At 43.7% G+C, this 25,100-nt stretch overlaps 1 protein-coding gene across 2 annotated transcripts in view; it reads left to right on the forward strand.

The window, feature by feature from the left end:
• The first annotated feature begins 506 nt into the window (after positions 1 to 506).
• Positions 507 to 25,100, forward strand: part of Fam110b (family with sequence similarity 110, member B) — a 140,096-nt gene continuing 115,502 nt past the window's right edge. The window contains exon 1 of one of the 2 annotated variants that reach the window (XM_063288187.1): positions 507 to 632. The gene's annotated coding sequence lies outside the window, so the exon portion shown is untranslated. The remainder of the gene's footprint in view (positions 633 to 25,100) is intronic. The other variant, XM_039110535.2, reaches the window with a different exon arrangement.

Below are 25,100 nucleotides of genomic sequence, written 5' to 3' on the forward strand. Positions count from 1 at the left end.
TCCTGTCCACAGAGAAAACCCTATCACTAACTACATGTGAGTTAGGAGATTTGGCAAGATCTTCAAGAAGGGGCCATCAGAAAGGCTCATCACATCTGCCCACATGTTCTAGGAACCCAACACAACCTGATCTGCAATGTCGCATCCCAGGGCGACAGGGGGTGGGAGCAGTGGGGGAGTGGGATACAGGGTGGGCGTGGAGCCGATGGGGGTGGGGTCACGGCGCAGGTGGGCGGGGCGGAGGAGAGCGAGGACCGGTGCGGGTGCGGAGGGGGTGGGGCGGGAAGGTAGGCTGGGGGGCGGGGCTCTCTGGGGGCGTGCCGGCTGCGTGGAGACACGCGCTCTGGGCCGCAGCAACTGGCTCCAAGTTCCCTCCCTCGCTCTCCCGCGGAGCCTGCCTGAGCCCGCCCCTTCGGTGCGGAGGAGCAAACGCGGCCGCCGTCAGCCCAGCCCTCCGTTGCTGCCTGATCGCGGCCCGTTCGGCTAACCCGGTCCACTCCGAGCCGGCGGCGAGGACTCGGCGGCCACTTCATCCTGGCCTGTAGTGCCTCGCGGTCCCCAAGCTCCTCCTCGCGGTCTCCGAAGCCTTGTGCCTGGCCTGGACGCTTTGCAGGGACCGGAGCGCGACCAAGGTAAGCTGGGGGGCTGGCGGGTCTGGAGTACCTCTCAGGGTCCCGCTCTGGCCGGGCCTGGGCGCCCGGGAGCCTGGCCCGCTGTCCGCCCTGAGCCCGGCAGCACGCCGCGGGCCGGAGACGAGGCCCAGGCTCAGAAGGAACGCTGGCTGCTGGGGAGAGGGTGGGCGAGGACGCGACGGACCCCGGCCCCACTCCGTGCTGCATCCCCACCCAGGTCACCTCGTGGGCGCGTCAGTGTGCTGTCAGTTCCTAGGAATGCAGATCTCCAGGGCTCTGAAAGTTTGTTTGTCCCCAACCCCCCACCCCCTCCAGTCCTCCCTCAGCTCGGTTGTCTCTGTTTTCTTTGAAAGCAGGCGGGTTGGAAATAGAATAAAATTGGTCCTGGCTCACTCGTGCCCCTGTCACCTAGCGGCGCTCAGAACTTGGTGACAATGCCAGGCTGTGGGAAGCTGGTGCCTGCGCTGCCCTCCTTTTGTTAGAGCAAGGAGCTTGATGGTGTTAAGGACAGTGACAAGTCTTTTCCCTGGTGGCTAGTGAAGAAGGAAGAGGAGATAACTTTGCTTTTATTACTTCCCAAAGTGGGAATAAAACCACCCGACGCCCAGCTTTTTGACCCTTTCAAGTTGCTATTCAGATTTATTGACAGTCACCCCATTCTCCAAGAAAGAACAGGCATTCTTTCCTGCCTAAGATTCAGACTGACGCTGGGTTTCCCCCCACAGCCAAGTTATGTCCTGTGCAAATCTGGCGCACATCTGTGACAACAGTGCTTGTGAGGACTGCCGAGTCTATTTTTGCAGAGAGGAATATGATAGCAGAATCAGCAGTTTTTTTCTGTATGAATAATATGACTTCCATTTTCATTTCCTCTCTTGGTGTGAAAGAATTATTTAGCATCCACCATTTAGTCAAGTTGTGGCACCTGTGTTGCTGATGTTATTATTAGCATTGTTTATTATCATCATCATTATTATTATCATTACTGTTGTATTTGTATTCATTTTGTGATATTGAGACCTGGCCATTCAAATGAGACATTTATTGAGCATAGTTATTTTAAGATAAAGGCAGACAAGTTGATGGTAACATGCAATTGATTTACCCCATTACATTTAATCTGTGACATCTCTTAATTTATTCACCCAAAAGATGTGAATTGAGCACAGGTATGACATTACTTCCTGAACCTGAAAATCTGCAAAGGCCTTAGTGTAGGGCATGGAAGATAGTTCTAGAGAAATGTTAGATATTTTTATTTTTGTTTTTATTTTCAACCCATGTTTTTGCTGTTCAGGAAAAAAAAAAGTGGTTCTTTTGTTTGTTTTTATCCCAGATCTTTTAAAGCATGATCTATTTTGAGTCAGCGATTTAATTTTAGATCAGAATTGAGGTTGGGGTGTTTGCAGGAGACTGGCAAGCTGTTGGCTTTGTGTATCCTCAATGGCTGAGAAGGGGGTATTTGGTAATTGTCTGGTCTATGAGTCTGAATCCAGTCATGGCCTGGTGAGTTTCATAATAAGACCCGGTTGTCCATGTAGAGCTTAAGGTTCTCTGCTCTGAATCTTGTCTTCAAATTGCCCCCTTCTCTAGGTTTAAAATACTACTTTGAATTTCTCGTTGGATAACTCGTGTTGGCATAGAAGTTAGCTAACACTCTTCATGCTTGCCATTCATGAAAGATGAATGTATTTGCTGTGTGATCACTCCCTCATAGTACATCCTAACTCTAGCTTTAAAGCCTCAGGATGGATACCTATAGGCTAAATGGTTGGGAGAAAAATAAAATTACCTACTTGCCCTAATCAGTAACCAAAAGATGATGCTTGCAGCTTAGATATTTTATATGCTCGTCACTTAGCTATCACCCTCTGTCCCTACTATTGACCTTCAAGTGAAAAGTCTTTTTCCTTCTTCAGTGTTTAGCTACAGACAGGCTTTGCCTTAGTCAAGCTGCTGTAGGTATAGCCCATTGACAGTAGGTGGTGCTGTGGGGAACTCTGGGAGCTCAGCCACAGTACAGGTATGCTTAAGGAAAATTCAGGATTAATCTGCACCACAGTTTCCCAGCCATGAACCTCCCCACACACACCTCCCCACCGCCCCCACCACCCACCACCACCACCACCACCCCGCCCCCAGTACAGACATCAACCTGCATGAGTGTTAGGAATGGCATAGCTTCTTAAGTTTCCTCTTTGCCTTCTTAACTTTTGGGGAGCATTTACCTGGAGAATGTTTTCTGTTTGAGAGTCCTCTAATGTTCTAGATTATAATGTTCTAAGTGCATATTGCTTATAAAAGATATAAGCTGTCCTCCTCACTTTTATTTTTCTTTGTTAGAGTTAGGTGGGCTAACCGAAGCTGAGAGCCTCTCCAACTAATCTGAACTTTTTCTCTTTCCAATATGGACTTTCAGTTCAGAGAAACAAATAGTAAGGGAGTACTCTCCTCTTGAATTTATTTGGGGAAACCTGTTAGACTGTGATCCCCTCTGTTCTTTTTTTTTACTTCTTATCATTTTCCTGGCTCCTGGCAGGTTGCAATGGAGAATTGTTATTCAAGGTGAAGACTCTGAATTTATTCTATGCTGCCTGTGTCCCCCCCTTCCCCCCGCTTAGGAAGTAAATTAGTCTACTCAGTAAAAGGTTTTCTGGCTGGCAATCAGTTACCTCTGAAGGCCAATCCTATGAACAGCATATCTCTAGGCTTCCCCTTACTCCTCTAACAAACAATAGTTTTGCTGTTATCTGCTTTCTGTGGGTGAATTTGGTGACTTGTCTGAGGCATAGCTAATAAATAGTAAGAGGTGTGTAAGTACCAGAGCCTGGCTTTTCTACTGCCCAGAGAGGAAAAGCTTTGTCGTCTCTTAGCTGCTGGTGCTGACTGCTCTCTTCTTCAGGGGTTTGATATCAGCAGATCTCATCACTCAGTGATCGTATTTGGATTTTTCTGGGTAGTGCTTGATCATCAAACAGTGTAAAAGTAGGGGAAATTGAGAGCCTCTCTCTCAATGTCTCTCTCTCTCTCTCTCTCTCTCTCTCTCTCCTGAAGAGTCTCATAATGCATAATTCGTGGCAAAAATCACTTGTTTCGAGAGTTGAGAAGGATGGCAGTTGAATGTCTTTGAATTAGATAAAAGGCTAATAAAGACCTTGCAAATGGTGTTGGGTCTGTTTGGGGCTTTTGCTCTTGACAGCCCAGCTCTGCCCCTTAGCCTTGCTACATTGTCTCCTTCAGCAAGTTTGTTTACCATTTACCGCGTTCACTTTCATCTGGTAGGGTTTTGTTCCACAGTTGAGGCAGAGCCTAAACTTAAAACTTTACAAACAATGGTAGATGGTGTTTGTGAGTTGACTGCCCTACAAACAACAATTGAGGTGAACAAGTAGTCCTTGAGAAACCCTGAGAAGAGCTGCTGACTCAGGCACAGTGCTGTCCCCAAAGCCTGATGGAACTGTCATCCGGGCAATAAAAGTTCTCAAACCAGTTGATGACCATGACAGAATTGAAGGGTGGCTGTGGAATGTCTTTCCTCACTGTCCCCAGCAGTAATGGCAGTGATGAAGAAACGAGCCAACCTTTTCTACTCCACCACAGTCCTTTTTCATCTTATTTGTAGACAACTTGGGCAGGTTTCTTAATGATTATTTGGTAAAATAAACATGCACAACCCATTGCCTGTTTTGATACCTTTGGTTTCTCCCTATATATGAGGGACCAGGGACTGGGTAGAATTTCAGTCTTTTTCATATGATGCAGTTTATCACAATAGGAGAGACTACATAAGGTCTTAACCTCCCTTCCTTTCCCTCTGCCCATAGTGTGCTCTTGAGATCCACCCCCCCATATCTCTCTCTCTCTCTCTCTCTCTCTCTCTCTCTCTCTCTCTCTCTCTCTGACACACACACACACAGTAACACAGTAACACAATTGTCAACTGGCACTGGACTTTAAAACTGTAAATGCTTTGGATGCAAGTCCAAAGGAGAGTACCTCAGCTCTAGAGGAAACTATGTCGTTTAGCAGACAGGTTTCTGGAAGAGCTGTAAAGATCCTGTGGTGTGGTTTGTGCTCCAGGCCAAGATCAACGTGGTTTAAATTGTCCAGTTCCAGATAAGACCTTTAAAAACACAGTCTTAAGCACATGGGATTTGGGGTCTTTGTGTTGTAATAAAAAGCAGGGATTTTTTCCCCTTCCTACTGACACTAGAAGTTTTTTTCACCTTCTTAGATATAGTCTTAAAGAAGAATCATGGATACTACTTCAAAATGACTATTATTAACCAGAGGTGTTTTGGTCCCCCAAACTGGAACTTTGTTTTAAAAAAAAAGAAGTGATTATGCAAAAGGGTATAGTTAATAATTTGTCCTATTATGGTTAGTATATTAAAAATTATTTGCAGAGGAGTCATTGTGTCCCAGGTTGCCAGGTCTTTTTAACAAACAAACAAACAAACAAACAAACAAACACTAGCCAGGGAAAGATGTGATCCCCACCTGTTCATGACAGGTTTTAATTGCTCTTCCTTTAACCAGAAGTCCTATAGTATCAGTCCTGTTCTATTCAGTATCTGACAAAAACAACTTCAAGGAGAAAGGTTTATTTTGGCGTATAGTTCCAGGTGAGTCACTGAGGCAGGAGGGTGAGCCATTGCAACTGGAGTCAGGAGGCAGCAGGAAATGGTTGCTTCTACCCAGCTAGCCTTCTGTGTTTGTGCAGTTCAGGATGGAAGCCTAGGGAATAGAATAGACATCTGGGGTAAGTCTTCCCACCTCATCTAACCTACTAGGCATCCTTGACAGTCACGTTCAGAGGCTTACCTCACCTAAATAAGCCCTTGGTGATGTGATTGAAGGCTTGTTGCCTAGGTGATTCCAGACCTGATTAGGTTGGTAATCAAAACTAACCTCTTTAGAGTGCAACATGGGGAAATAGAGAATAAATCAAATCAGTGGTTCTCAAGCTTCCTTATGCTGCAACCCTTTCATACAGTTCCTCACGTGCTGCTGACCCCCCAAAATTATTTTCGTTGCTACTTCATAACTGTAATTTTGATGCACTTATGAATCATAACAAAATATCTGCTATGTAACACCCCCCGCAAAGGCTTTGTGACCCACAGGTTGAGAACTGCTTAATTAACTGAATATAGGAAAACCTAACTTAAAGAAATTCCAAGTGCAACTGAGAGTGGGGAGGATTTTCCACCTGAAGAGTCTCAGTGAGAGAACTTTAGTGAGTACTAAGCGTTAAAACAAAACAAAACAAGCAAATCAAAACAAAACCAAAAAATAAAGAAGGCAACCTTTGAAGGGTATTTGACAATACAGATGGTTTAGGCAAATGTCCTTTGGCAAAGAGAAACAGAAGAGACAAAACCAGGTCAGCTGTTGGCCTTGCAGACCACAGTGTGTGTGTGTGTGTGTGTGTGTGTGTGTGTGTGTGTGTGTGTGTGTGTGTGTGTGTGTGGTGTTTGTTCTCCATTTATTCTATTATGGTAGGACCTGGTGGTTTAGTCTGAAGAGGACTTGGCTTTAATTTGCAGATTTAGAGACTCAGTGGTGGGAAGGGGACAGATAGTGGATCTTTGTAGAAAAGTGGAAACCTGAAGCCGTGATCAAGGTTTGGGGTGCAAAGGAGCAGTGTTTGGTAGACTAGGAGGAAGCAGAGAAGGTGGAAAGCCTGGTGTCTGTGGGATTCTGAATTTTCCTCCTCATGTAACACACCTCTGACTTTGAGATGTGTCATCATTCTCCATGCTACTGGGATAGATCTACAGTGTCACTTGGACTGTGACACAACCCAGTTATGATGTGCATCCTGATTTCAGGTCATGAGACAGGAAAATAGATGTGCTTTTTGATCAGTGCAGCCTGTTCTGCAGGTCAATGTTGGAGGACTTGTTAACTTGTATCTTACTGCTTGTCCTTGAGGAAGTGAGTTGAGCCCTGTGTTTGGGAGCTTGGGGAGAAAGGTCTTTACAACTGCTAGATTTCACCGGCCTCCTACTCAGAAACTGGGCCCTGGTGAAGACTCTCTGTAGTGTGCTTCACAAACGTGAGAGGGAGATGTGCATTGCATTCATGTGCACACATAGTCTAGATTGTTGGTATCCCAGAGACCAGCATCGGGGAAGCCCAGATTTGCCATGTTTCAGGGAGTTTCACACCCTCTGTGTCCATATGGTTTGGAATGGGGACAGACCTGGGAGATCCACACTGTTCCTCTGTCGTTTCATTGAGCAGGCTGAGGCTCTGGGCATCCCACGTCAAAAGTGTACTTGTAGCCAGCGAATAGCTAAGTAGGTTCCTTGAGAAGAGGGATGGGTCTCCCAATCTAGTTAGTCTGTGTGGGGGTGCCGACTGGTTCTGTGAAGTTCATTTAGTGCTCGAGGCTGCAGGACCTCAGGTCCTCGTCTTTAAAATGGGAAAGGCTGTGCTGCTTACTTCAAGACCATTGTGGAAGTTAGGTGAGAAGCTTACAAAGTGCAGAACTCTTGTCTTTCCCTCTTATGGATCTCGTGTCTTAATCCTTGCCTGTATTATGATTTCTTCTTTTGGGTCTCGGGATAAATGTTATGGTATCTGGTGTCCCATGATTGCTGAGGTTAGAGTGGTGGTCCTTTTCCCAGCCACGGTGATGTTTTCATTCATAGCCCTCATCCCTAGCTGAAACTAAACCTGGAGTTTGTGCACTGAGCAGACCTCTCCGCGAGTTGGAATTCTTGCTCACATTTGTTCCTCGTACTGTGGTGGCCCACATGGTGCCAGCTGCACTGTCCTGCTACAGGCAAAAAGGCCCTTGTCCTCTGGGATCTCGGTGACCTAGCCAGTAGATCTGATCTCAAGTCGTCTTTTCCTTTGTCACGGTGTCCACTCTGAACTGACTGGCTTCTTAGCTGAGCAACGCGTACCCGTCCTCCACAGTCTTTGCAAGATTACACAGGGGCAGAGAGGTTGGAGAGGGGAAGAGGTTGTGCTTAGGAACGTGGGATTCTTTGTGGGGCGGGAGATTTGCAGTGGCTTGTGGGAGATAAAGCATGTTTGGCCTTTGAGCTGAATGTCACTCACCACAGGTCACCTAAGGCCTGAGATATTTCATACAGATAGTGATTATTATATAATAAACTCACGGGAGTTGGGACGAGGAAGTGGTAAGTGATTAAGATGACTCACTGCTCTTCAGAGGACCAGACCTGGGTTCCTAGCACCCATGTCAGGTGGCCTGTAATTCCAAGTCCAGGGGATCTGACACCCTTTTCTCACATTTTCAGGCATGTACACATATGGCACGAAAATATACATATACTCATAAATAAAAACGATAAAAAAATTCAAAAGCAATGGGATCAGAGGGTAGCAGGTGACTGTCACCTCTGTGAAAGTGGCTAGTGCTTACCAGCTTATTCCAGTGACAGTCTTATTCCTGCGACAGTCAAGGGGAGCCACCTTGACATTGTGGTGATAGACCCTGTCAACTGCCACTCTGCACTGTGGTTCTTCTCCCAGGTCCTGCTCAGTTGTTTGAGTCACTTTGGGTACTGTACCTCATTGCTGTGACCTGCTGGTGATTTGTTTTAAATGCTATCTGCAGTTTTCAAAAAGGAAACTGTTCTTTCAGAAATAACTACACGTGCGCAGTCTCTGGGCTTTAGTCTTTCTCAGTGCTTTCTTACTGCTTGTTTCACAGTTCTTCTGTGCAGACACCCTGTAACCATGGATATGTGTATACTTTTAGTTGCCATACCTGTCAGCTACATTAGTCATCTTTCCTTGGTTTACCGTGGGCCGCTATTCCCACTCTTGTCGAAAACAGTGTGAGCCCCAGACACTCGCTTAGTGTGCAGAGACCCTGGGAGCTATCCATCGATAACACCGTGAAAGCCATGAATAAAGGACATTTGGAAATTGGGCTCAGTACGTGTGGACTGGTGGCAAGGAGCGATACTTGTGTGTGTATTTTCCCTGTGTAAAAGGAACAGTGTTGAACTGGGAGGCTTCTATCACATGATCATTACTTGGAATGCCGTGTTTTCCTTCCTAACCAAACTTTGTTCTTACTGGGTTGGGTGATTATGAGCAAATGAGAAAAATGACCACTGGCTCCTGGACAACGTGTGTAGATGCTTTCCAACTTTAGTTGACCCCAGCATGTTGCATGCCTGGCTCCTAGGTCTAGGGGATGCTGCCTAACTCACTCTGTTTGCCTAGGGTGGCTATTGAGTTTGAAGGGATAGGACTGACTGAGTAGAGACTTAGTTCTTTGTTCTTTGATTTATTGAAGATTTTTAAGTAGTTCTTGGTTATAAATTGATGTTTGTAGCTCGTAGTGGAGGAGAATATTATCATCAGTACATAAATATGTATTTTGCAGGTACTTGAAATGTTTTTATTTATTTGTTTGTTTGTTTATTTTACTTATTCACTTTACATCCCACTCACTGTCCCCCTCCTGGTCACACCCTCCCACAGTAACTTCTTCCCATCCCCACTTGCCTTCTCCTCTGAGAGAGTGGGGCCTTCCTTGGGTATCTCCCCAACCTGGCACATGAAGTCTCTGAAGGGCTAGGCCCATCTTTGCCATCTGAGGCCAGACAAGGCAGCCCCAGCTTGAAGAACATACCCCACGTACAGGCAACAGCTTTTCGGATAATCCCTGATCCAGTAGTTTGGGACCCACATGAAGACCAAGTTGCACATTTGCTATATGTGTGTGGGAGGCCTAGGTCCAGCCCATGGTTCTTTGGTTGGTGGTTCAGGCTCTGAGAGCCCCAAGGGTCCAGATTAGTTGACTCTTCTGATCTTCCTATGGAGTTCCTATCCCCTTCAGGTCCCAAATCCTTCCCTCTTTTCTTTCATAAGAGTCCCCAAACTACATCCACTGTGTCGCTGTGGGTTGCTGCATCTGTCTAAGTCAGCTTCTGGGTGGATTCTCTCACAGAACAGCCATGTTAGACCCCTGTCTGCAAGCATAGCAAAGTATCATTAATAGTGTCAGGGATTGGTACTTGCCCATGGGATGGGCCTCAAGTTGGACCAATTATTTGTGGGCCATTCCTTCAGTATCTGCTCCATCCCCCGTGCCTGCATTTCTTGTGGACAGGATAAATTTCAGGTTGAAGGTTTTGTGGGTGGGTTGGTGTCTCTGTTGCTTCACTGAGGTTCCTGCCTGGCTACAGGAGGTATTCTCTTCAGGATCCATATCCCCAATGCTGTGAGTCACAGTTAAGGTCACCCCCATTGATTCTTGGGTGCCTTACTTATCCTCCATCTCTGTCACATCCTGGAGATGCCCCTCAACTCCCCACTTTCATCAGTTGCAGATTTCCATTCATTCTCGTGGCCATCTGGCCATCTCCCCTGTCTCTCCTGAACCCCGCCTCATTCCCCTCCTCATCTGTTCTCCTACCCAGTTCCCTCCCTCCATATGCCTCCTATGACTATATTATTCCTTCTTCTAAATGAGTTTCAAGCATCCTTGCTTGTGCTTTCTTTCTTGTTTAGTTTCTTTAGGTCCGTGGAGTGTGGCATAGTGTATCCTGTATATTATGGCTAATACTGACTTATAAGTTATGAGTACAACATTATATATGTCCTTTGTGGACTGGATTACCTCACTCAGGGAGATATTCGAAATATCTATCCATTTGCTTGCAAAATTCATGATGTCTTTGATTTTCATAGCTGAATAGTATTCTATTGTGTAGATATACCATATTTTCTTTATCTATTCTTTTGTTGAGAGACATCTAGATTGCTTTCATTTTCAGGCTACTACAAATACAGCTGCTATGAACATAGTTTAGCAAGTGTCTTTGTGGGATGTTGGTGCAAGTTTTGGGTATATGCCCAGGAGTGGGATAGCTGAGTCTTGAAGTAGAACTATTCCCAATCTTCTAAGAAACCAGCAAATTGATTTCCAAAGTGGTTGTATAAGTTTGCACTCCCACCAGCAATGAGGAAGTGTTTCCCTTGCTCCACACCCTTGCCAGCATGTGCTATCTCTTTAGCTTTTGATCGTAGCCATTCTGATGAATGTAAGATGGAGCCCCAGAGATGGTTTGATTTGCATTTCCCTGCTGATCGAGGACTGTGAACATTTCTTTAAGTGCTTCTTGGCCATTCGAGATTCCCCTGTTGAGAATTCTGTTTAATTATGTACCCCATTTTTAATTGGGTTGCTTCGTTTGTTGGTGTCTAAATTCTTGAGTTCTTTGTGAATTTTGAGTATTAGCCTTCTGTCAGATATAGGGTTGATGATGATCCTTTCCCAATTGTAGTCTGCCAATTTGTCTTATTGACAGTGTCCTTTGCATTACTGAAGCTTTGCAGTTTCATGAGGTCCCATTTATCTATTGTGGTCTTTGACCCTGAGCCATTGGTGTTCTGTTCAGGAAATTGTCTCCTGTATCAGTGCACTCAAGGGAATTTTTCATTTTCTCTTCCATGAGATTTAGTGTATCTGGTTTTATGTTGAGATCCTTGATCCACATGGACTTGAATTTTGTGCACGGTGATAAATATAGGTCTACTTCATTCTTCTATGTGAAGACACGCAGTTAGATGAGCACCATTTGTTGAAGATGCTTTCATTTTTCCTTTGTATGGTTTTGGCTTCTTTATCAAAAATCAAGTGTCCACAGCTGTGTGTTTAGTTTCGGGTCTTTGATTCGATTCCGTTGATCAATGTGACTGTTTCTGTACCAGTACCATACAGTTTTTAATCACTGTTGCTCTGTAGGACAGCTTGAGATCAGCAATGGTGAGTCCTTCTGACATTCTTTTATTGTTCAGAATTGTTTTAGCTTTCATGGTTTCTTGTTTTTTGGTTTTTTTTCCCCCATATGAAGTTGATAATTGCTCTTTCAAGGTCTATAAAGAATTGTGTTGGAATTTTGATGGGGATTGCATTGAATCTGTAGATTGCTTTTGGTAAGATGACCATTTTCACTATGTTAATCCTGCCTATCCATGAGCATGGAAGACCTTTCCATCTTCTGATATCTTCAATTTTATTTCATCAGGGACTTGAAGTTCTTCTCTAACTTGGTTAGTGTTACAAAATCTTTTATATTATTATTCATTGCTATTGTAAAGGGTATTTTCTCTAATTTCTTTCTCAGCCCTTTTATCATTTGTATAAAAGAGGGCTACTGATTTCTTTGAGTTAATTTTGTATCCAGCAACTTTGCTGAATGTGTTTATCAGCTATAGAAGTTTTCTGGTAGAATTTTTGGGGTCACTTATGTATACTATCATGTCATCCCAAAATAGTGATACTTTGGCTTCTTTCTTTCCAATTTGTATTCCCTTAATCTCTTTTAGTTGACTTATTGCTCTGGCTGAAACTTTAGGTACTGTATTGAATTTTTGAATTGATAGAGAGAAAATGGACAACCTTGACTTGTCCCTGATTTTAGTGGAATCACTTAAGTTTCTTTCCATCTAGTTTAATGCTGGCTATTGGTTTGCTGTATATTGCTTTGATTCTGTTTAGGTATGTGCCTTATATCCCTGATCTTCCTAATACTTAAAAAGGGGTGTTGGATTTTGTCAAAGGCTTTTTCAGCATCTAATGAGACGATCATGTGATTATTTTCTTCCAGTTTGTTTATATTGCGGATTGTTGATAGATAGCTTTTATTTATTAAACCATTCCTGCATCCCTGGGATGAAGCCTACCTGATCATGCTGGGTGATGTTTTGGGTGTGTTTCTGGATTCTATTTGCAAGTATTTCTTGAGTGTTTTCACATCAATGATCATAACAGAAATCTGTCTAAAGTCCTCTTTCTTTGTTGAGTCTTTGTGTGGTTTAGGTATCATTGTGACTATAGTATCATAGAATGAGTTTGGCAGAGCTCCTTCTGTTTCTATTTTGTGGAATAGTTTGAGGAGTATTGGTCTTAGGTCTTCTTTGAAGGTCTGGTAGAATTCTTCACTAAAACAATCTAACTCTGAGCTTTTTTGATTGGAAGACTTTTGATTACTGCTTCTATTTCTTTTGGAGTTATAGGGCTTTTTAAATAATTGACCTGGTCTTGATTTAACGTTGGCAAGTGGTATCTGTGTAGAAAATCGTCCATTTCATTAAGGTTTTCCAATTTTATGGAGTACAGGCTTTTGACGTAAGACCTAATAATTCTTTGAATTTGCTCAAAGTCTGTTGTTATGTCTCACTTTTCATTTCTGATTTGGTTTATTTGGATACTGTCTGACTTTTGGGTAGTTTGGCTAGGGCTTTGTCTATCTTCTTGATTTTCTGCGAGAACCAGTTCTTGGATTAGTTGATTCTTTGTATTGTTTTCTTTGTGTATAACTGATTGATTTCAGCCTCATTTTTATTATTTCCTGTCTTTTACTCCTCTTTGGTATGCTTGCTTCTTCTTCTGTCTTTTTTTTTCCAGAGCTTTCAGGTATAGTTTTGATTTGCTGGTTTGAGAACTTTCTAATTTCTTTATGGAGGCACTTAGTGCTATGAACTTTCCTCTTAGTACCGCTTTCACTGTGTCCCATAAAATTTGGGTCTGTTGTGCCTTCATTTTCATTGTCTTCTAGAAAGTCTTTACCATTTTTCTTTATTTCTTTTGTGACCCAGAGATCATTGAGTAGATCATTGCATTAGTGTGTAGAAACATCATGTGTTTCTGTTGTAGCAGTACAACTTTAATCCATGGTGGTCTGATAAGGCATCATTTTAAGTCTCTTGTATCTTTTGAGGCTTGCTTTGTGACTGAGTATGGGCAATTTTGGAGAAGGATCCATTAGGTGCTAAGAAGAAAGTATATTGTTTTGTGTTTGGGTGAAATCTTCTGTAGATGTCTGTTAGGTCAATTTGATTCATAATGTTGGTTCCTTATTTCTCTGTTTAGTTGTTGTCTAGATGACCTGTCTATGGCTTTTCTTTGGCTGCTGAACTATTTCTTCTATTGTATCTTTTACATCTGAGATCCTCTCTTCTATTTCCTCTATTCTGTGGGTGATGCTTGCATCTGTTGTTCCTGTTCTCTTCCCTAGGTTTTTCATCTTCAGGGTTCCCTTGTTTTTTTGTGTTTTCATTATTGTGTCTATTTCTATTTGCAGGTCTTGCACAGTTTTATTTCTTTCTTTCACCTGTTTAATTGTATTTTCCTGTGTATCCTTACAGAATTTATTTGTTTCCTCTTTAAAGGCCTCTACCTGTTTGAATGTATTTTCCTGTATTTTTTAAGGGATTTGTTCATTTCCTCTTTAAAGCCCTTTGTCATCTTTATAAGATTGGATTTAATGTCATGTTCTTGTCCTTCTGTTATTAGGATCCTCATGGCTTGCCTCTGTAGAGTAGCTGTGCTCTGAAAGTGTCATATTGCACAGGCTTTTGTTGGTTGTTTCCTTTTGAGGGTCTTTAGGCATCTGGGTGACTTTGGTGCCTGGATGTTCTGGTTGTAGTAGGTATTGGGGGAGAGGGTTAGCCTTGATGGCCCCTGGCAGCCTCTGATGGGTATTCTTGGGCTGTATGGCTCAGGACCCTCAGGTGCAGTGATGATAGGCAGAGAGATGACAGGAGAATGGAGGTCCTCTGGGGATAAGGCGCTGCTCAGGGCAGCTTGGGACACCTCAAAGGACTCAGCAAGGAGGGAAAATGGGTGGAGGAAGAGAATCTAACCTCTGTAGTTCATGCTCTTCAGAAGAAGGTGTGCATAGAAGTGGGGGATGGGGGATGGAATTCCAGAGGAGATTGCAGGTTGCTTAGGGTAGCATGGCGTACCTCAGAGGACTCTGGGAACAAGCAATAAAATATTCTTAAGTAGGTTCAGAAAAGACTTGTGGTCTATCAGAATTGCTTGATTTTAAAGAAGAAAATGAACTTTTCCTTAGAAGTGATGAGAGTCTGACTAATTGATGAGAGTTGGGCAGGGGAGGGAGGGAGGAAGGGGAACACACACACACACACGCACACACACACACACACACACACACACACCACACACGCACACACACACCACACACACACATACATACACACCACACACACACATACACACCACACACACACATCACACACACATACACCACACACACACACCACACACACACACACACCACACACACACCACACACACACACACACCACACACACACCACACACACACACACACCACACACACATACACACATACACACACCACACACACACACACACACACACACACACACACACTCACTCACGGGGTCGGGGGAGAAGAGAGGGTGTCACACTCTGCATGCTGCATTTTCTTCCAGATACAAGCGGCTCTGCCCTCTCTCATCAGCCTGATGTGTGCTCCAACTCGTGACTTTTCTTCCTGGCTTATCTGATTTCTCTTGCAGGTTTTTCTCCTTTCAGCATCCACTAGCACAGGTCCAGGCTGTTTTGCTTGTCAATCCCCGACTGCTGTTTTCCCCTAGGGTTTCCTGGAGCCATTTCTCCACATGAAGCATTCTGATTCTTAGGTACCGAGAGTCAGCGATACGGAAACCATATCTAGGGAGGGGCTTTTTCCTTAGAGTAGTAAGGCAGAGCCAGCAGCAAACACATTATAAGGAAGCAGCTCATGTGATTAGGGAGGCTGAGTTATCCCATGGTTTGCTATCTGCAAGCTGGGGGAGCAAGGGTAGCCAAGATGGATTCCAGACCAAGGTCAGGTAACAGATGGCCCAGATCTAGCAGCCAAGCAGACAGGGCACTGGAAAGAGTATGAATGAATTCAGTCTTCCTGTACAATTTTGTTCTGTGTGGTTATAGAATGCTCACCCACTTTACCTAGCCCACCAATTGCATCGTAACCGCCTCTTAAAACACAGCTGGTAAGAATGTCAAGCCAAAATATCTGGGTACCCTGGAGGTCATTCAGATTGACTTGTACCCTTAGCTATCATGTGCCTGTGGCATGATCAGTGTGCCTAATTAGGTGAGTGTTTTCAAATCATTCTGGGAAAATAATGGTTTTCCCAGTGTGTTGAAATGGGCTAATTAGGTCCCCCTAAGAGTTGGTCTTCTTTAGAACATTCTGGAGTATCTTACAGCACTTCCCTTCCTACCAGCACATCTGCCATGAACTCAGTAGATGTCTGCATCTTACCCAGCTGTTCTGGTTCTGTGTGTCTGTTCTGGTTGTTTGTTTTGTGTTTTGTTTGTTGTCTTTTTAAAGTAGAGAGTGTTTAGCAAAGGAACATCAGGACCCTTCTCCTTACTGTACAAGGCATACATGGTGATCACCATGCTCACAAGTTGGCGTCAGTTCCGTGCAGACCAGCAGCATCTGTCCACTTCACGGCTAATGCCTAGCATTGTTGCCATTCAAATTTAAGACAGAAAAGCAGTTTTGCACAATTAGACTTGATTTTTAGTTTTCATTCTAATTTGATTTTGAGATTTAAAAACAGAGAGAAATGTTTTGAAACATAAATATATTGTATCTGATTTCAACATCAAATAGGTTGGATCTGATGGCTACTATCATGTTTAAATCTAATGTGGGGAAATTCTACAAAGGAAGCACCTTTCCAATTTCATGTATGTTCCTGACACTGTTGTTCTGCAGTCCACAAAGTGCTACTATTGAGAAGCACTGGGATGTAATTAAGTCAGGAGAGAGGAGGGGTCCATGGATGGTGTTAGTATCCTTGTAAAAGATCTGGAGAGAGATCCTGCATCTTCCTGCTCTCGAGGATATAGTGGTATGTCATGGATGACCCAGGAAACGGACCTTTACCAGATAACAGATCCAGACACCCTGACCTTGGACTTCTCATTCTTAGACTGTGAGAAAAAAATTCCGTTCATAAGCCACTCCAGTGTAGACTATTTTATAAAATACTGCCTATTAGAGTAGCAGCCTAGGTGGGTTAATGATCCCCTCTTTGAAGAAAACGTCATTCACACAGAACATTGTGTCAGAGTGCATGGTTCCCCTTGCGTTTTGATGTGGAATGCAACAGAATTCTCCTAAGAGACTTTCTTCTGCAAGCAGGAGCGGTGTTCCTGGAAGCTGAAGCAGCACATATGGCAGCAGCACTTGGCGCTCAGAGAGTTTTCAGTAGATTAACTGCATCTCTGTGGAGACCTGGGAAACCCACAGTGCTGGCTGGGTTTGTGGACTTGAAATAACCTTAGAACAACCTTGGGGAAGTGGAGATCTTAGTCGAGGAATTGCCTCCGCTACATTGGCCTGGGAGGGTGTTTGTGGGACATTGTCTTGACTACTACGTAATGTCAGAGGGCACATCCCACTGTGGGTGATGCCACTCTTGGGTGGGTGGTCCTGGGCTGTATTTGAAACCTGGCTAAGTAAGCCATGGAAAGGGACCCATTCCTCACACCCTGTTTCATTCAGTTCCTGTTTTGGTTCCCTTGAGGATGAATTGTAACCCCCTATAACCAGTTGTAACCAAACAAACCCCTTTATTCCCCAAGTTGCTTTTGATGATAGTGTTTATCACAGCAATGAAAAACTAGGACACTCTTTCTAGAACGGGATGAGTTCTTTCCCACCAGGACTGTACCCATGAGCTAAGGCCTCCAGACTGCAGACTGGAAGACAGGTCAGACTCCTCAGATGTTTTTTTTTCCTCATACTTAGGAGCTTACTGGAAACTGAGAACTCTTGGATCCCTCAGCTTCCCCACCCTATCCTCCATTTCTGCCCTTCCCAGGTCCTTTCTGCGTTCTTGGAGGAACCCATCTTTCTTTCTACCTTGGACATCTTTCCCTTTCTCGTCTTCCCGCTTCTGCTGTACTCACATCTGAGTCAGCTGACATACTGTCCGCTCCCATTTCCAGGCTGCTCAGAGCCCTGGTTACTTAGAACAGAGTACTACGTATCTTTCTGGGTCTTCCCTGGCTTGGGCCCTGCATCTGCAGCCCCCTTCCTGACCATCTCAGTCTCCACACCTGCTCTTTGCTTGGCCTGAAGCTTGTTCGGCTTCCGTTCTGGTTTAGGCTCCTTGGTCATTCTATAACTGTCCCGTTGTAATGTCTTCACTTTAATTTTCTTCGACCTTCTGTGTTCTGATAAAAAGAACAAAGGAAGCAATCATGTCTTCATGATGCTTGAATAGCCCGAATGCAGAGGCATGAAGTACGTTAGCCAGGCAATAAACAGAGGATGTCAGTCCTAATGGATCCAGCTGAGGCTACTGGCCATCTGCTTCAGACGTGCTCTGCGCTGTTTGTGAGTGGGGCTTATCTACAGGTCAGGGTGAGTAATTGCCCACGAGCTGAAGGAGTCTGCAGTTGGGAATGAGGAACTGTGTCCTGGAGAATTGTGGAGCATGGACGATGTGTTGAATGAGTAATGTACTGAAGGCGCTTGCAGTTGGGGTTGAGGAACTCCATCCTGAGAGATCGCTCAGGACGGAAGATGAGTTGCAGTGGAGGTGAATGCCTTCACCTTTTCTGGAAGCTCACACGTGTGCTGGCTGCCATGGGACGGCCCTAGCCGCCTGCTCACCATGCACTGAAAATGTTGCTTTCCTGAACTGAGATGTCTGTACGTGTGAGACCCAGGTTTGAAGATTTGACAAAATTTGAAAAAAAAATGCAAAACAGTAGCTATAACTTTTTATATGAATTAATTGCTGAAATTATAACTTTTCTATATATTTTTAAGGTTAAAGTCATAAGGGTGCCTGTCACTTGTTTCTCTTTTACTCTTTCTTATGTAGGAAAACCCAAGACAGTATGTGTTTCATGGCTGTGGCCTGCTGTTTCTCCTGAGTGCTGCCATGAAAGACTCTGCAATTCCTTGACTCCATGTTCTTGGCAGCATTCCGCTAAGCAGATGGCCCTGTGCGAGCAGAAGGGAAAGCAGTAGTAACTGCCGGCAAGAATGGTCTCCCTGAGCACAGACCACGCTGGCTTCATGCCTCTTCTCCTTCCGTCAGGTTACTGCGTTAGATAAGAAGGGCCCATAGATTTGCCTTTGGGTTTCTATAATTCATGGACTTTCTCACGGTTGTTCTCATACATTCAATGCCCCCCACTCCCTGCAAATCCAAATTTCTTAAAGTCTGAACATTTTAGATATCTGTTCTTTCAAACAGTTCGAGATTTTGAAGCACCATGGTCCCTGAGGTGCTCTCAGTTAGTTAAAGTTGTGCAATTATTCCGAAATCTAAAAAACAAAAACAAAAACAAAAAAAAAACCTAGAAACATCTGAAATATTTCTCCGTACTGGGAAAGTTAGGGCCCATGAATCCCAGACGTGGGTCTTCAGCTGTGGTGCTGCTTGGATAACAGGCATTGGTACAGAGATAAGAGGCCTCAAGTTGTTTGGGACATGACAGTGGTATGTGGAGATGTGTGGAGACATGGTGGGTAGTGCCTTCCCTTTTCCTGTGTCTGAGGGCTCACACACTGGAGCTTGCTGTGATAGTGGCTCTCATAGTCCCTGACTTTTAGTCTACCTGGACTTGTGCCCTCCTTCAACTCAACTTAATCCAGTCTCTATTTTGAAGGCTCCCACACTGGAGTTGTTACAAGGCCTGTCTTCCTAAAGGCTATGTTTGAAATTAGTGTGCTGTCTCTAGGTATGAGGCTAACTGGGCTATCTTTCCCTCAGATTCCTGCTGTTAGAGTGTCTCCACCTTGTGTAGGTGAGAGAATATCATTGCGGGAAGTGCCAAAGGTCTTGCAATAGCAGAATGGTGTGTGTGCGTGTGCGTGTGTATTCGTGTGTGTGAGTGTGTGTGTGTGTGTGTATTCGTGTGAGGGGGAGGGGGAGAATAAGAGGAATAGGGGAGAGAAAGAGGGAGAGACAGGCAGAGACAGACAGACAGACAGACAGACAGACAGACAGACAGACAGAGACAGAGACACAGAGACAGGGAAGGAGGGAGAGCATTGTCCTTAGGCCCACATGGGGGCTCATAGTACAGATTGGATACTATCTCTCCTTGGAAACTGCTCAAGCCTAGCACTTCCTAGGCTGTGTCAATAGTAATTTGCTGTATCAGAAAGGCCTTTTTAGGTGATAGAATTAGTGAAATACATGTCCTTAAATTACTGAGTCAGAATCTGGGATGGAGAATGGTAGAAAGGCAGGTTTCAGCCTAACATGAGGTTGGAGGAGTCTCAGTCCAAGATAAACTAGAGTGCAACGGGGACTGTCAAGCCCCAGTGTAGTAGACAGACATCTTTCTGTCCTGCACTCCTACGCAGACCCTGCAACATCTTGGTACCTCTTGGCTTTGCCCATTCCCTGTAGAGCCTGCTTCATTTCTAACACATCTTTTCGACTTCTCAATGTGAGATGACTTCATCAGGCCTTGGAGGCTCTGTGCCTGTTCTATGGCAGACTTAATGGAGGAGTCTATTCACTGCACTCTCAGGGGCTCATTGTTGTGAAATAAGGTCACTTCTCCCTTTAACACCACTGCAGACTGATAAACACGTAGAAGCAGAGTGCAGGAGGGGTGAAGCTGCTACCTTCATTTCTGGGACACCTCTTCCTGTTCTGTGATTGTGACTGGACCACAGGCCTCCTGTGAATTGGGATTGACTGACTGCATTAAGATCCTGTTGCACTCCTGAAGTGTTACGGTTTTGCCTTCTCTTCCCCAGCTTGGAGGAGGCTCAAACAAAACACTATCAGAGCTAAAGTGGCAGGTCAGATTACCAGTTCTCTATGCAAAGGCTGCTTGAGGTGACTTGCCCTGTGGTCTGAACTGTCAACCCGTAAAAACACAGACTTTTGTGTAGTGACCTCCCTTCTTGACTAGAGTTGGTGAGATTTCAGAGGATCCTCTCTAGTACAACTATACACAAACCTGTATATACATACACACACACACATACACACACACACACACACACACACACACACACACACACACACACCTACTAGGAAGCTTTGAGCAGGCAAGTGCTTTGCACAGCAGTTCAGTGTCACCTGGAGGGTAGCTCAGACACAGACTTGCCAATCTGTCCATCTTTGCTGGTAATTCTAAACTGCCCGATGAAATCTTACCTGTGAGGTGCCACTGTTGAAACTGGGACAACAGGTGCATTCAATTGGGATGGTCAGGCAGGAAGGGAGGGGTCTGAAGGTAGTTAGCCTGAATGAAAACCTTGCAGAGGATGTGTGAGATAGGAAGAGCCCCTGCCAGGGCTGGAGCTTCTCATCAGGAACCTCCAATGCAGCGTCCATATTCTTTAGTGTGCATGCATGCATGCATGCATGTGATTTTTTTTTTTTTGATACATAGCCTTGCTTGGTAGTCTAGGCTTGACTGAAATTTTCTGTTTAGCACAAGCTGACCTTTAAGTTGAGATGCTCTTGCCTCTGCTTCCCCAGTGCTAGAATGACAGCCTGTTCCACCACTATGGGCACAGATGTTCCTTTGTCTTTAGTAGAATCATTCTTACACACTTTGGACATACCTTTGTTCTAGGTGGATTCTCAGTTAAAATCCTGTGTCAGTTAGGGTTTGCTTTGTAGGATGTCATTTGATGAGCATGGTAGCTACCCAGAAGTAAACCACTTATCTTCATTTTAAAAGAAAATGTTTTGTGTATTTTTAAATGTAGCATAAGAAAATCAAAATATTACCCTATGAAAATCTAGTCTTTTTCTTAGGATATTAATAGTTGGCATGTTGCTATTTTTATTTTCAGAAAGCTTCAGTGGTTGTACTTTTAGATAGGTTAAATTTACATACTTAAAATACTTTTTCTTATTCCAGCAAAAATTGATTTAGATGTTTTTAAATTAATTAAATATGTGGAAATATATTACGGTCTCTGAACTTTGTCTCAGTTCCTTATGTCAAAAAGTCCTCAGTGAACCAAATCAAATCTTTTGCAAAATTATGAGGATTTCAAATAGAAATCTAATGGATGTGTATTCTACAATTAAGATTAGTTTTATTTGGAAACAAATTTAACTCCCACAGTATTGAACTATTTATTACTGCATTAGTAAATCCATTCTATTTTCATGGTTTAATTATGTAGTTGACCCATTTAATCTGACTGTTTCACACAACAAAACCAAGTAGAGTCCCTGTTAATCAGTGCTAGCATTTGAGAAGGCGGATTTCTCTTGGGTGGGTGTGGCTGAAAGGAAGTAAAACTTTCCCAGTGCGGTTCTGATGAGGTTTGGTTGTTTTTGTAGTCTGTGAAATAGATACTTTCAGATACAAGATTTCACTGGGAGGCAAGAAAGCTAGCGGTTGAAGTAAAAACTTTATTGTCCCTTGTTGCATAAAGAAGGTTCTCAAAGCTTAGGGTAGCAATGACCTCAATTCCTCTTTGCATGTTAGCCGGGGCTCCAGAACTCTGCTCTGGGTTTCAGCTCTGGGTTTTCTACCAGGCTTCAGTCAAGGTGTTCCTGAAGCAGCTGGCATGCTGTGCATGTGAAGTGGCCCAGAAAGGTAGCTAGAGAGCTGATGGCAGTGGTGGAGAGGGATAAGCTCAGCCCCTTCCCCTTTCTTGACACTGCTTGATCTGTTGGGATTGCAGGTCAAATTTTTTGGCCCAGGATGAGCCTGTATGTGTGTCTTTCATTATGTCCCAGATTAGTTAAACTGTGTGACTCTGGCTATTCAGCAACCCTCTCCTAGGGGGTGGCTTTGTGCCAGGAAGTGCTCCAGAGAGCCTCTGGTATCTAGAGGGGAATCATTCAGGGCAAGGAAGATGGTGGTGAGAGATAGTCCCAGCTCCATCAGTTTGCACTGGGAAGGGATGTGTTTAGGGCTGTCCTAGAGGTCAAATGAGAGCACAAATCAGCTACTTGTTTAAGCCAGTTGATTGTCAACTAGGCGAGCAGACAGGACAAATAACATCCAGGGACCAAGGTCTTAAACCTGGAATCATCATCCGTTGAATTCTGCAGTGTCAGTGAGGGAGAAAGCAAGGGAACAAAGAAAGGTTTTACTGTGGTAGACAGGGGTGTGAGAAAGCATTAAAAGCTGAAAATCCTCATGTAGAACTGATGTATGGTATTACTGCCACTAGGAACGAAATGTAATTGTTACTGTTTTCAATATTGTCAGTGATATATACATACATATACACACATTACATACATACATACATACATACATATATACATACATACATACGTACACACATACATACGTATATATGAGAGTTATTTGATACTGAAAAGACGTGAAATCCCATTTTGGGGTTGTTTGCTGGCAAGTGAGTATTTTTAATCACTAAGCTGTAAATACAAACCTTTTTCAACCAGTTATTTACTGGCTACCCAGTAGTAGTTTCCTAAGACCTATGTGAATTTCAGAGTGCAGCAAGATAGAAATGAAGATAGCGAATTCAAAGTTAACCTATGAAACATCTTGTAGGGAAAGTAAAGGAGTGAATTTTGTGTTTGAACTTGGACTCCTTCCCTAGGAAAACGCCTTATCTGTATGAAAATCTGAAATGTGAAGCACCTCTGACCTCAGCCATTTGGATATGAGATTCTTACTGCCTTTCACTATGAAGATAGCAAAGTTGCCAGTAATATGATGGGGCATGGGTTTGAACTGTAATGTTCTGAAGGCGTTAACTTGACTAGTCTCTATTCTGCTGCCTAGTCATTTTTCTGGACATTGATTTTCTCAGAGCCCTGAGCATAGAATGAAGCAAACAATAAGTTGAACCAGAGTGAAACCTCCTATCTTATTTTATAGACGTGCCCCGTGACTGAGCTAACACAATCCCTCTGCAGATTCTTGTTGGAAGGTGCTCCCATGTGCCAGGGAATAGCATTTTGAGGCTGGGGGTGGCAGGGGCTGTCTCTATATCCGGACAGTACAAAAAGGCTCTGGGGTTCACACGATAGTCCGCACTTTGCCTGTCTATTCAAAGGTTTTACTGCCGAGAAGCACCTGGCCCTCCGTTTTGGTCATGAAAGCTGAATGTTCTGGTACAAGATGAAATGTCCTGTGAAACACAGCACAGCATGGCTGAACCACGGCGGAATTGTGCAACTTAAAAGAAGCCAGCTATGAGTCTCAGTATTATATGATCCTCTTTGTACCAACTATAAGTATAGTCAGCCAAGAAGGAAAAATAGAGATGGCCCAGGCTGGGAAGGAGAGAATGCAGAATTGCTTGATGAGCAGAACATTTAGGTTTTTCAAGAGGAAAATAGTTCTAGAGATGGATGCTGGTGATGATGCATAATTCCCCAGGGGAATGATTAAAATGGTTAAGATGATAAATTTCATGTTATGCATATTTTATACATTTTTAAAACATATATTATAAAAACATGTCTTAGTAAAACCTGCTGAAGCCTTAAAAGAAAAGGTGTGTCCGATATATTGCATTACATTTGACTAGTGCTCGACGCCGTTTTGTAGGCTAGCAGAAAATGCCAGTGTTGATATTGACATCTTTTTATACTTGTTTCCAGAGGACATGAATGGATCTTCTTAGGGAAAGCCAAGCAGAGAGATCTTTTTTTTTGGCTTGAAATAAGTGCCACCTGTTCAGAAAAGCACTTGAGGAGGACTCCAATTATATATCTCACAGAGATGAGGGAGCCAAGTTGGAGGTTTGTAAGTGATTATCTGTCAGGGAACACGAGTATGTGGGAAAGCTGTGTCCTTGTAAGTAAGCGATGGGCATTGGAATCTTTCAGTGAGCTAAGACATTGTGTCCTGAACCCCACATTGGATATATTGTAGAGACTTTTTTTTTTTGTGATACTGGGATAATACACAGGGCAAGTACCCTGCTGCATACACCTCCAAATCTGTGTGTGTGTGTGTGTGTGTGTGTGTGCGTGCGCCCATGTGCACGCCTGTGTGTGTACTCGCATGTTCATATGCATGTTGGTGTATATGCTTGCTGTGTGTATTATTTTTGAGATGGTACTCTCACATGAAGCTCACTGGTTTGACTAGACAGACTTAGCCTGTACTGCTTAAGGGGAAAAGTTAGACTTAATTTATGTGACGTTCCCTCATTGGTGTTTGGAGATGCTGGAAAGGAGGGGAAATTGCCAGTGTCTAATAACAGGACTCAGAAACTTGTTGACACCACTTTTGGGCATTATATCCGAGAGTGACTTAAGCAATATTCTCTAACTTTTATTTTTCAGGCAACAGAGTAATTTAGTAGCTAGTATTTAAAAACAATACTTTAAAATATTATTTAAAGGTCACCCCAAGGTAAGATCAATTCTTTTTGCCTTAGGTGTTTGGGGGTTCATTACTCCTGGTTTCCTTTTTTTTAATAGAAATATTTTCTATAAGTTAATAATAGCACATTTCCTACTGGACATCAAAGTGTAGTCACTAAGTATGTTCAGGGCTGGCCTGACCATAACAAAAATACCTCTTAATGTATTTTGGATTTCGGGAATATCAGTTTCACAGCTGGAAACATTGAAAGTAAGGAGGCTTCACTGCCCTCTTCCAGCCGATTGCTACTGTTCTAAGGCTGTTTCGGATGGTCTTGTCTTGTATCTAGAATAAGTAAGAGACCCACTT

Source organism: Rattus norvegicus, chromosome 5 (genome assembly GCF_036323735.1).
Source record: "Rattus norvegicus strain BN/NHsdMcwi chromosome 5, GRCr8, whole genome shotgun sequence".
In the NCBI taxonomy this organism is placed as follows: Eukaryota; Metazoa; Chordata; class Mammalia; order Rodentia; family Muridae; genus Rattus; species Rattus norvegicus.